Here is a 12995-nt window from a genome sequence, read left to right on the forward strand (position 1 = left end):
GACATAACAAAGTAAGTTGCAATTTTGAATCTAAAAGAAGCTGCAAGAAATAGAGAGTGAGCAATTGTTAAGTGTATATTTTTACACTTTATCGTACCTTTTTATTTGAGCTTTTGGTGTGTTTTAACGATAATTGGTGCTTAAAAAGTTGATTTATTGTATTTTAGGTAAAAATTGAAGAATTGGAAAAGTATGGGGTCAAAACTGCAATTTTGGAGAAAATATGGGCCAAAAGTGAAAAAATAAAAAATCTGAAGATGTATAGCATGGGACGGCCGTCCCAGATTTACACTTAAAACTGGGACGGCCATCTGAGAAGCAGAAGCAACCTCTGGTTTTGGGACGGCCGTCCGAGTTTTAGTACAAAATTCGGGACGGCCGTCCGAGATTACGAAAAGGCGCCGTAAAGGACTCCTAATTGCACAAGGAAACTACCTTCTTCTCCAAATTTTCCACCCTATATAAGACCAAGCCAAGCACACAATTAGGAATCGATCTTTTACGCAATTTTCAAGAGCAACAAAGCAATAACGAAGACGAAGAATTTGAAGACTCCAAGCATATACTTATCGTTTATGATTAATTTTATTTGCGTTTTTCCTTTAATCATGAGTAGCTAATTTTCTTATTTCTAGTATTTTATTTGGAACCCTATGTAGGATTTATGAACTCAATTCTATGATTTTATGCAAGTTTTAATTCCGGATTATTTTTCCTACTTGTTTTATTAAGTGCATGAATTTGATCACCTTATGTGCTTTTATGTTATTGTTAATCGCATGAATCGGAAGATCGGGTTAATAATTAGAACTGTGGTAGAAGAGCCTTTATGGTATTAACATAGGAATATAGTTAATCTCTTAGGTAGCCATTATTGAGATGTGTGTTTAATGCTGTGTTCTAAAATTAATTGCATAGGAATATAGTAACTGAATCTAGAGTATTAGAATCGTAATACACGCGGAAGCGGGTTATGATTATTTTAGCATCTCAGGTTAATAATCCGGGTTAATTGCTTGCATAATTGAAGGAATTGGGGGAGTAAGAATCACATAGGGGGGAAGAATAAAATCCTAGGCTTGTTTACTCTGATTAAACCTTGGTTTTTAATTGCTTTCGTGCTATTGTCTTTTTAATTTGCTTTTTAATTTATTTTATTTTAGTTAATTTTCTCTAAAGTCGACTGTGTAGGGTGGGCTTGATAATAATTGGTAGAATTTAGCGTCTAGGTTTAAATAATTAAATATTCCCCTGTGGGTTCGATATCCGGACTTTTAGTCCACTATATTACTTGTACGATACGTGCATTTGCGTGTAGGTTATTAACCAACAGCAATCCACATCATCCATGCTCAAATTGTCAAACTAAGTACTATCTAATGGTGCACTATCAATATTTTTAGTGGATACAAGAGATAAGATATTGAGGTGAAATATGAGAATTTGCATAACATATATATTTTCCTGCTCATATGTGTACATTGTATATGAACTTTTGCTACCAATGTGTTGGGATGTGAAGCCCAGGATTCAATGAAAATTCGCAAGAGGTTCTAGATCCCGGTTTTAATTTTATTAACATGCTTTGATTAGATTCGTTTAAAGCGGAATAAATCTAATCTAGCAACTTACAGTTTTCGCGAGCAGATCCGTTTCTATCTTCGGCGCACGAACGAGGATCCACACCAAGCCTTCAACCTTCGTAAAAGCTGCTGTCCAGAAATTTTTGTCCTCTTCCTTCACCGATATCTCCGCGACCGTTGATCCGATTGAGAAACCCTTCGGACGGATTGTAGATCTAAGGGTTAGGAAGCTACTTTATAAATTTCGTGTCTATCCGACTAACGGTTGATTTATGGTGATTTTCTTCGCAGGACTGCTCAGAAAATTCGGGAATAAATGTTTGCTCTAAAAACCTATAGTCTTCTATTGTATATCCCGGATTAATAATTCTTCTACAAGGGTGGACTTGTACTTGAAGAAATCTAAATCTATAATCGAGAAACTTAGAGAGAAAAGAAGAAGAGAAAAAATATTTCTCTCCAACGTGAAATAGGCGTGTAGGCGTGTAGAATTCTTTTTTTTTTTTCTCATCAACCCAATCTCTATTATATATAGCACAAGGAATTAGAGTCTCACATAGAGAGGATTACTAGGAAACAAATCCCACTCCTTCTATAACTCTATATGGTCGAAAATTACAGTCCAATGGGGACTTAATTTTCGGCTATATTAATTCCAATATATAATATTGGTTGAACTTTATTTTCTCGATTAATTAGAAAATCCATTGGGCTACAATAGGGACTAAAGGAGAAAATATAAATCGGGCAACTAATAATTAATTAAATCCAAACTCTTAAAACAATTCATTTAATTAATCATTAAATAATTATTTATTTTTCACTACCAAATAATTATTGAACTCCCGTTTATATTCTCAAATATTACATTCGAGCTCCGGTCGATCATTACTTACATTCTCCCCACATTAAGAAATCTTATAACCACCAAATAATTTATTCACTGCTAAATAAATTAAATGGTTTATTTTCATGAGTCTTACCCGCTTAACTTATTTGAGTATGCCGGATACGAAATCCATCTGGCCAGGACTTGGCATAAACAAATCTTATAAGCTACTCAAGGGTTATTATCAATCCCATATTTCAGAGATGTGGATTCCTTTCGATAATCAATTTCCACCTATTAATTCTTAATGTCTCTACCCAACGCACCGGGGGCCATTTGACTCAATATAGGAATCTCTCCCATTGTGACATCAAAGTAGAGATCATCAATTAAATGTGTACGTTAATTATCTAGGGATTAAGAGAGTAAGTAATACACTGTCAACTAGAAATAATACAGTTTCATTTATGAACAGTGATGAAACAATTATTTCACTTTGTCCGGTTCAACACATGCCGGGTGTGCTAGCACAATAAGTCAAAACAATAACTACAAAAGTTATTCTCTATTTACTGTGATCAAGACCAATCACTTAAATATTGTGCTACAATCTTTTACCAATGGTTAGTCCATTTCCATCTAGATTGTGAACGTTTATCTTTATATTCTAAACGAACTTTCAAAGTGATCTTTCTGTGCGCCGTAGCACACCATTTCGAATACTATTAGAATATTAGACTTATGCTTTTAATTAATTGACAAACAATCAATTAAGTGCATTGAATACCCTAGTGCAGATTCTCATAAAACGATAATAAATTATTTTATTAATTCAATAATAAAATTATGTAGCTAAAAGCGAGACTTTTAGTCTACTATCCTAACAATCTCCCACTTAGACTCAAAGACTCGCAGCTCAACATCTCTAGCCAATCCATAGAACATACCTATGGGGCTATCATCCGATGTAAAAGCATACATTGTATATCTAGCAGAATATGCAATCGCATGATTGCATAAACCTCCCACTATACGTTTTCACTTCCTTAGGAAAATAAATCTCCCACAGTGATAACATGCTAAAGAAAAATTACTACACTCGACCATTAATTATTGTGAGTCGTACCAAGACTATCCGCCTAGTAAACTAGTATATAATCTTGTATCCTTGAATACTTAAGAATATACTTTACTGCAGTCTAACATACTAGCCTTAAAATAAATTCACATTTGCTAACTATGCAAGATGCAAAGCAAGATTTGAATTTAATTATTTACTATAGCATATGCAAGGCTTCTTTTACAACAAGAACTGCCTTCAACATCTCTATCAAATTACGTGTTCAAAGACACTAATTTCTCGATAGAGTGACTCCGTGACTGAAAGAAACAATCCTTTCTTTGGAATTTGTACATGCTAAATTTGGCAAGTATTTAAATCAATATAACTTGCCCGTGACAACTTAATATCCTATTTCATAGATTCTATAAAATGATCCATACGACATAACTAGTTTCACTCAAGTTATCCATATTGATTTGACTCGAGAAACAATACCCTTACCTATATAATTTCCAAATCGTTTTCTAAAAGGAAATTATTATCTAATACGTCTTTTAAGACTTTCACCACGCTTCTGTTACAAAATGTGATATATCTAGATTTATAATCAAAATCAAAATATTGATTCTATGATCAATCTAAATATCACATGATATGCGCACTTTGCTTAAATTCATAAATGAATTTATTAAGTTTGCATTACAATGCATATGACTTTAAGCTAAAATCCATTTAATTTGCATCGTAAAATGCACTCGTCAAGAGATACGAAATCTTGACATCCATCTACCGAATTTAAAATAAGGCACTGACAGATTTTAGGAATTTGAATAGACTAAAGTGTGGCTACTAGCTAGAAAGTTTCCTCAAAGTCGATCCATTTCTTTCCGACAGAACCTTCTTACTTTAAGCCTAACCTTTTAAAAGGTTTTCACTTTTCTCTGTCTAATCATTTCCACTTTGGATTCTTATAACACTAAGCCAATTTCTTGCATCTATAGAAATGGGCGTTCATTCATAGTTCTAGGAAGGAACTATATGTTTATCAAGAATCTTGTTATCACTAACATTCTATAAACATACAATCTTACGATTTCGTTATGAATCCTCCCACTAGTATAAATCACCCTAAATGTAACACTAGTAACATAAATTCCTCCCACTGAAAAGTGGCATTGGAATTTCTGTACTAGAACACAAGCAAAACTCTTAACGTATTTAGGGTATACTAGAAGACTAAGACAGTCAAACTTCCTTCAAACTTCGTCATTAGGCTATGTAGTCCAAAACATGATCTTCCTTTAAGAATCTAACATTGATACAAATCAATGTTTTCTTAACTCTAGGAATCAAAATGGACCACTATTATTTTTCTCTTAATTTTCCATACAAGAGACATTTATTTCTAACTTATCTTCTATCAACCGTGTTCTCCGGAAGCATAAATGCTAACTGACTCCAGTTCCGAATAATACACCGATTGTACGTTTAAACAATCTTTAATTCGGCAAGAGTCATTGGATACTAACTTAGAAGATCTTTAAGTTCTTAAATAAATAACCGTCTCAAATGTATATATTAGAAAAATAAATAATATTCAATAAATCACGATAAATTAAACCGTCTTCAATAAGTATTAATTATTTTTGTTGCTGAATTATATTCTATTGTGGTTCAATTTGGTAAAAACATATCTAGGACTAATCCCTTGTTTAATCAAAATGTTCAATAACTTATACCCATAAAGTTTCGCCATATCAAATGACTTGATATATTTATTCAAATGCTTATCTGTCACGGTCTTCAATTTCTTTAAGATCTCAGATGTATGTCGCATAATATAAATATATCTATGTCTCGAGATATCATCAATAAATAAGATGAACTACTCAAAACTACTTTAACTAGGGTATTTGTAGGCCCACAAACTATAGAATAAAATAAATCCAAAAATTATTTGATCTTATTTACACTAGGCCCATCAACCGGGCACATGGTCATTTTACTTTCCAAATAAAATTCTTAGACTGGCAGTGCCTTCACTTTTCATGAACCGTAAAGACCCATTGTAAATCAGTCTCCAAATTTTACTTAAAGTAAAATCCAACCTCTTGTAAATATCAAATAATCATGCCATGGATGCGAAACGAATATATATTTATATACTCTATTGAGGTTAATTAATAGATTTATCCATTGAATGTAATAGTAGTGTAGGAAATAAAATATTATTAATATATTTATTATCAATCAATGTGTCTAAATAAAATTGTTTATTTTCCACAATGACCAAGTCATTATTAAATAAACAAACTATTTATTTTAAACCATCCTATAAAAGAAAAATAAATTCCTTCTATTTGGAAGACACAAAATGATAATCTCTAAACATAAAATCCTACTTCGATTTGAACATAATTAAATGTTACTACTATTCTTGATATCACGTGAGTGACAAGAAGCCTAATTATTAGCTGACGATTGAAGGATTGACTAAATATGCCTTCTAAAAGTGTCTTCTTCGATTTTCAGAGGATCGTAAACCCTATTTGAATTTCCATAATAATTTCAATAGAAAAGATCCTTTTCTTATTCAATTGAAAATATTAAAATTCAATAGATTTCTTTTGGATTAAATTGATCTCGGTTTCCCACTGATCTTGGTTTTCAAGAATTCACGAACTGTCAAAAGACGTATAGTCTTTCGAACATGAAGACTAACCAATAATCCAAATAAATAATGCATGTATTCAAGAGGCTTTTAATATGGCTACAAATAAAATTATAGTTCTAAATTTCTCACGTTACTAAGAAATTCACTATTATATTATTTTGTACTTGCCATGGGCTCATCGTAGTGTTTCTATATTTTGAACCAAAATTCAATATATAACACCGAACCAATTTAATCGTCCTAAGAAAATAAATGAAGAACTAAATTTTCTTCCAAAATTCACTTCATTTATTCACTCACGAATTTCCCCAATTAAAATACATATTTAAATTCCTCAATCGAAAGGCAGTACTTAATATATTATTATAGATCGACAATCCTAGCAAGGTGAGTCTACAAAGTGGATCTAAGGAATATATCATTAATTGCTAGAGAATCAAGCAAATAAATTTAAACTAATGGCATCTTTAAGAACTCTAGATTGTCACTTAATATGGCTCCCTCAAACCAAATTTTGAAATCAACCGACAATCCATCACTATGAGGAACCGGTAGGCTACGGAGTGTAGACAGACTACAAGTTTTCAATAGAAAGACATGTAAAACATCTTTAATTTTATTATCATTCCAATTCGGCGGTCTTGGAAAATAAAATTAAATAGTCGGTTACATTGGTCCAATAAAATATAACAGGGACTTCGGAGTGAAGTATAGTTATAATTATATTTTATTGTTAAGTGTTTAACCATCAAGTCATCTTTAAATCAATTGTTCTATGATATCCGTCGACTCGGAGTGAGACAAACATATCACTACAATTTCTTTAATAATTATCCGTTAGGAGACTTTTCTAGATAAGTCTATAATTAAAAGTGCCCGGAGTGGGTGCGAAATTCGATAAATCTCCTTCCTCACAATTAATTAATTTATCTTAAAGCCTATGATGGAGACCTTAGGATTTATACGTAATAAACTCCTCGATACACTTAATATTTTTAAAAACATTTTTCATGAGGGAATCTATGAAAATAATTACCATGCTCAATTTCTTGATTCTCTAATTATATGTCTTTGGACTATCAATGAATTTTAAATTTGATTATTCTATGATATCTATTTTCCACCACATGGAGAAAATAATGTATCACTATAATCAATTCCAAATTATCAATTTAGGAGATTTTTCTAGATAATGTCTATAATTAATTATGCCCGGAGTGGGAGCGAAATTCGATAAATCACCTTTCTCATAATCAATTATATTATCTAAAATCTATGACGATGTCCAATATAATTAATCAAAGAAATACTATGGGCACCTATTGAGTGTGTTCTATTTCTATGTTCTCTAGTTATATATATCAAGGGATCCTATTAATACACAAATTAATTATCTCATATAACAAACATAGAGAAACTACGAATCATGATAAATTTATCATGTTCAACACAATCATCTATGTTATCTAATTATAGGCCATGGTATCACATGAAAACATTTATAACCAAATATAATCCACATAGATGAACATGAACATAATAAATTAAATACAAATCCATGCATGTCCAAATTCCATGTTGTCCAATTATATGTCATGGGTATCACATAAACAAATTAAGCCCAAATATAATAAACATGAATAATGCATGCAACCATGCTCATAACAAATATAAGCACACATCAACCATAAAATATTAAATAAAACAATTTAATTTTCCGCTATTATGGTTAAGTTGGGACTCCCGGATTTAGACTCCTTAAAATTAGGAAGTCCAAAAGTCCCCGTAAACTCCAGAATTCTCGAATTCTGGGCTGCCCGGAGCCGCTGCCCGTTGCCCGATGTCAAGACCCCGCGCGGTTGATAATTCTGGTATTGTCATCGAATTTCCAGCATTGTTCTGAAATTTATATCTCTATCTGGGTATCTCCGATTCACAATCCGAACGGTCAAAGTTTACACCAAGGAGTTGGAAACCTCCAGAAAACAATTCAGCTCGATCCAACGGTAGACAAGGCCGTAATGACAGAAACGGCAGAGTCGCGCAAATAATTCCGAGAACAAAATCTGCTCTATTCTATCTATGTAATTTCTATCTAAAACTCTTCTAGAAAAATTACAAAAAATAAAAATATCGTAGGCACACGATCTTCCATCAATATCACACGATGGAAATTAAAACCGACACGTAACCACTCACGAGGCAGTGGGATCCATTCACATAAAACATAAATAAAATATTCATAACCATAATAGCGGATTTTCTATTCTGCAAAACAAAGTCAGAAACAAAACGCTACATGCAACATATGAATTTTCCGTTTCATGCAATTTTGGACAACATGTGAACCTCAAACGAATTAATCAAAGAAGCTTTGATACCAATTGTTGGGATGTGAAGCCCAGGATTCAATGAAAATTCGCAAGAGGTTCTAGATTAGCCGGTTTTATGCAATTTTGTTAACATGCTTTGATTAGATTCGTTTAAAGCGGAATAAATCTAATCTAGCAACTTACAGTTTTCGCGAGCAGATCCGTTTCTATCTTCGGCGCACGAACGAGGATCCACACCAAGCCTTCAACCTTCGTAAAAGCTGCTGTCCAGAAATTTTTGTCCTCTTCCTTCACCGATATCTCCGCGACCGTTGATCCGATTGAGAAACCCTTCGGACGGATTGTAGATCTAAGGGTTAGGAAGCTACTTTATAAATTTCGTGTCTATCCGACTAACGGTTGATTTATGGTGATTTTCTTCGCAGGACTGCTCAGAAAATTCGGGAATAAATGTTTGCTCTAAAAACCTATAGTCTTCTATTGTATATCCCGGATTAATAATTCTTCTACAAGGGTGGACTTGTACTTGAAGAAATCTAAATCTATAATCGAGAAACTTAGAGAGAAAAGAAGAAGAGAAAAAATATTTCTCTCCAACGTGAAATAGGCGTGTAGGCGTGTAGAATTCTTTTTTTTTTTTTCTCATCAACCCAATCTCTATTATATATAGCACAAGGAATTAGAGTCTCACATAGAGAGGATTACTAGGAAACAAATCCCACTCCTTCTATAACTCTATATGGTCGAAAATTACAGTCCAATGGGGACTTAATTTTCGGCTATATTAATTCCAATATATAATATTGGTTGAACTTTATTTTCTCGATTAATTAGAAAATCCATTGGGCTACAATAGGGACTAAAGGAGAAAATATAAATCGGGCAACTAATAATTAATTAAATCCAAACTCTTAAAACAATTCATTTAATTAATCATTAAATAATTATTTATTTTCCACTACCAAATAATTATTGAACTCCCGATTATATTCTCAAATATTACATTCGAGCTCCGGTCGATCATTACTTAGATTCTCCCCACATTAAGAAATCTTATAACCACCAAATAATTTATTCACTGCTAAATAAATTAAATGGTTTCTTTTCATGAGTCTTACCCGCTTAACTTATTTGAGTATGCCGGATACGAAATCCACCTGGCCAGGACTTGGCATAAACAAATCTTATAAGCTACTCAAGGGTTATTATCAATCCCATATTTCAGAGATGTGGATTCCTTTCGATAATCAATTTCCACCTATTAATTCTTAATGTCTCTACCCAACGCACCGGGGGCCATTTGACTCAATATAGGAATCTCTCCCATTGTGACATCAAAGTAGAGATCATCAATTAAATGTGTACGTTAATTATCTAGGGATTAAGAGAGTAAGTAATACACTGTCAACTAGAAATAATACAGTTTCATTTATGAACAGTGATGAAACAATTATTTCACTTTGTCCGGTTCAACACATGTCGGGTGTGCTAGCACAATAAGTCAAAACAATAACTACAAAAGTTATTCTCTATTTACTGTGATCAAGACCAATCACTTAAATATTGTGCTACAATCTTTTACCAATGGTTAGTCCATTTCCATCTAGATTGTGAACGTTTATCTTTATATTCTAAACGAACTTTCAAAATGATCTTTCTGTGCGTCGTAGCACACCATTTCGAATACTATTAGAATATTAGACTTATGCTTTTAATTAATTGACAAACAATCAATTAAGTGCATTGAATACCCTAGTGCAGATTCTCATAAAACGATAATAAATTATTTTATTAATTCAATAATAAAATTATGTAGCTAAAAGCAAGACTTTTAGTCTACTATCCTAACACAATGTTCTTAGCATTTGATGTTATATACTTATAAGGCTTTGTAAGCAACGGACACCTATATCAACTACATATGAATATTATTGAGAAATTCTTAAAGTAGTGTTATAGTTTTTTCAAGCATTGCAAATTTACCATATACGAAGTAATATATAGGTTAATCTTATTATTTATAGGTTTTTCGAGATAGGAATTTTTTTGAACAGATATTTGAGAACAGAGAATAGTCGAGGCAAGAACTTTGATCTTTCTCCTTAAGAAAAAATTGCCCCGCTACAGTGCTTCGGTTTCGGCAATTATCTCCTAAGATACAACAACTTATAGTTCCAACAGAGCAGCACAACAACTGTTGGAACATAACGAACGAAAAGACGTTTTGGACTTTTATTGACACGAAAGAAAGATAATGCAACAAATATTCTTATGAATGCTTGGATGATTGAGTGAGATTGCTGGAAAACTAGGGCTAGGGCTCTATTTATAGTTTTTAGAAGTTGTGTTCCAAAAGACACAACTCTAGCAAATGAAAAGGGCCGAAAAAGCATTGTGCTTTTTCGCAGAGGTTAAACACCAATTCGTGTTTAAACTGCCACCTGTTCGGATATGATGCTAGATTTTTAGGCTCAAAACGGACCCAACTCCAAACCAAACATTTCCAAAGTCCAAAGTCCAAAGGCCTCGCGCACGGGCACGGGCTCGGTACTTAAGCCCACACTGGATTATAACTCTAGCTATCCACTTGACACTATTTAAAGTGTTCTCATTAATGCTCTTTTCCTAATGTGGGATAGGTGACTTTTGACCTCCCACCAAGCCCTTGAGCTCACTTTAGCTCATTGAAGTACTTACTTTGTGCATTTATTTCTCATTCATCCCATATTGGATTTGATCATTTAAACACACTACAATTATCTACTCGAAGCGTAGATTATGTTTCCATTATTTATTCCTTGAAACAATCACGGAATTTTACTTCAATATTTTCCAAATTTGAGGTGAACACCTCAATTTTTCCAACAATCCCCCACATGAATGAGATTAATGCATGCAGACACTTAAAGTCCAAACGATTTGTTATTGCATCGGGAGAGGTAGCTTATGGTTTTGAACCTTCCTTAGTAAGATGTTGTTGGATTTACTTGTTGCTTAGTTAACGTGATGTCTTGAACTAATCAACTTTTTATGTAAACCAAGGCAGCAACATTTACACAATAACATTTCTAACGTCTTTTGTTTTCACGTTTTGTCCATTTCGGCATTAGACCATTCTTGGATTCATAAGTGTTTCGTCGAAGCGGCCCTATACTTCACACTTACATAGGTGATCTCCTAAAAGAATATCATGTCATATTCCACCTTAATAGGTCATAGGAATCATTAAAATTCACTTGACTTACCTTCACCACACTTGACATGTAGCACTTGGGTTTAGGGAATGGTAGGAATAATTTTCCAAGTGCAAAATTTGAATTTCCATAACTTATTTTGCCCATTAAACCAAGATTTTGGGATCTCCAATCTACAAGGTTGGGTTACCATCATGGATTTTCTTTTAGTTGTGGGTTTTTTAGACTCATTCCCATCACTAACTTGCACATTTGATCTCTATTGATTCCTTTCGTCAAAGGATCGGCCAAATTATCTTTTGCCTTCGTAAAGTCAACTGAGATAATTCCGTTAGAGATCAATTGCCTAGTGGTGTTGTGTCTTCGACGGATATGTCTAGACTTACCATTGGACATTGTGTTTCGAGCACTTGCTATCGCATATATATTATCACAATGAATCATTGCTGCGGGCACAGGTTTCGACCAACAAGAAATATCTTCTAAGAAATTGCGAAGCCACTCGGCTTCTTCACCGGCTTTATCTAAAGCTATAAATTCGGATTTCATTGTGGATATCGCTATAAACGTTTGTTTAGAAGATTCCATGAAACAGCTCCTCCACCAATCATGAATACATATCCACTCGTGGATTTGGAGTCGTGCGTATCCGATATCCAGTTTGTGTCACTATAGCCTTCTAGCACAGCTGGATATCTTGTATAATGCGATCCAAGGTTTATGGTGTTCTTTAAGTATCTAAGTACTCTAGTGATTGTTTTCCAATGATCTTCACTTGGATTACTCGTGCATCGACTTAATTTATTCACGGCATATGCAAGATTGGGACGAGTACAATTTGTTAAATATATTAGACTCCCTATGATCTTTGCATATTTAATTTAAGAGACAACATCTCCTTGATTTTTGACTAGATGTAAAGTCAAGTCCACTTGTATTTTTGCAGGAGAACTCTCAAATGCATCGAATTTCTTAAGTACGGTTTCAACATAATGAGATTGTGTTAAGACAATTCCATTTGGTGTCCTAGCTATCTTGATTCCCAAGATAACATCGGCTAGGCCCATATCCTTCATGTCAAAATTATTTTTTAACATGTTCTTTGTTTTCACGATAATATCGTGAATGTTGCCCATAATCAACATCTCATCTACATATAAGCAAACAATTACAAAATCGTTTGATGAACTTTTAATGTAGATGCATTTATCACATTCATTTATTTTTCATGCCATTGTTTAGGTGCTTGTTTAAGACCATATAATGACTTTACAAGTTGACACACCTTTTTCTATTGGCCGAGAGCCACAAACCCTTCG

The sequence above is a fragment of the Erythranthe guttata genome, chromosome 7, assembly GCF_056151865.1.
Source record: "Erythranthe guttata isolate IM_541 chromosome 7, IM_541, whole genome shotgun sequence".
NCBI lineage: Eukaryota > Viridiplantae > Streptophyta > Magnoliopsida > Lamiales > Phrymaceae > Erythranthe > Erythranthe guttata.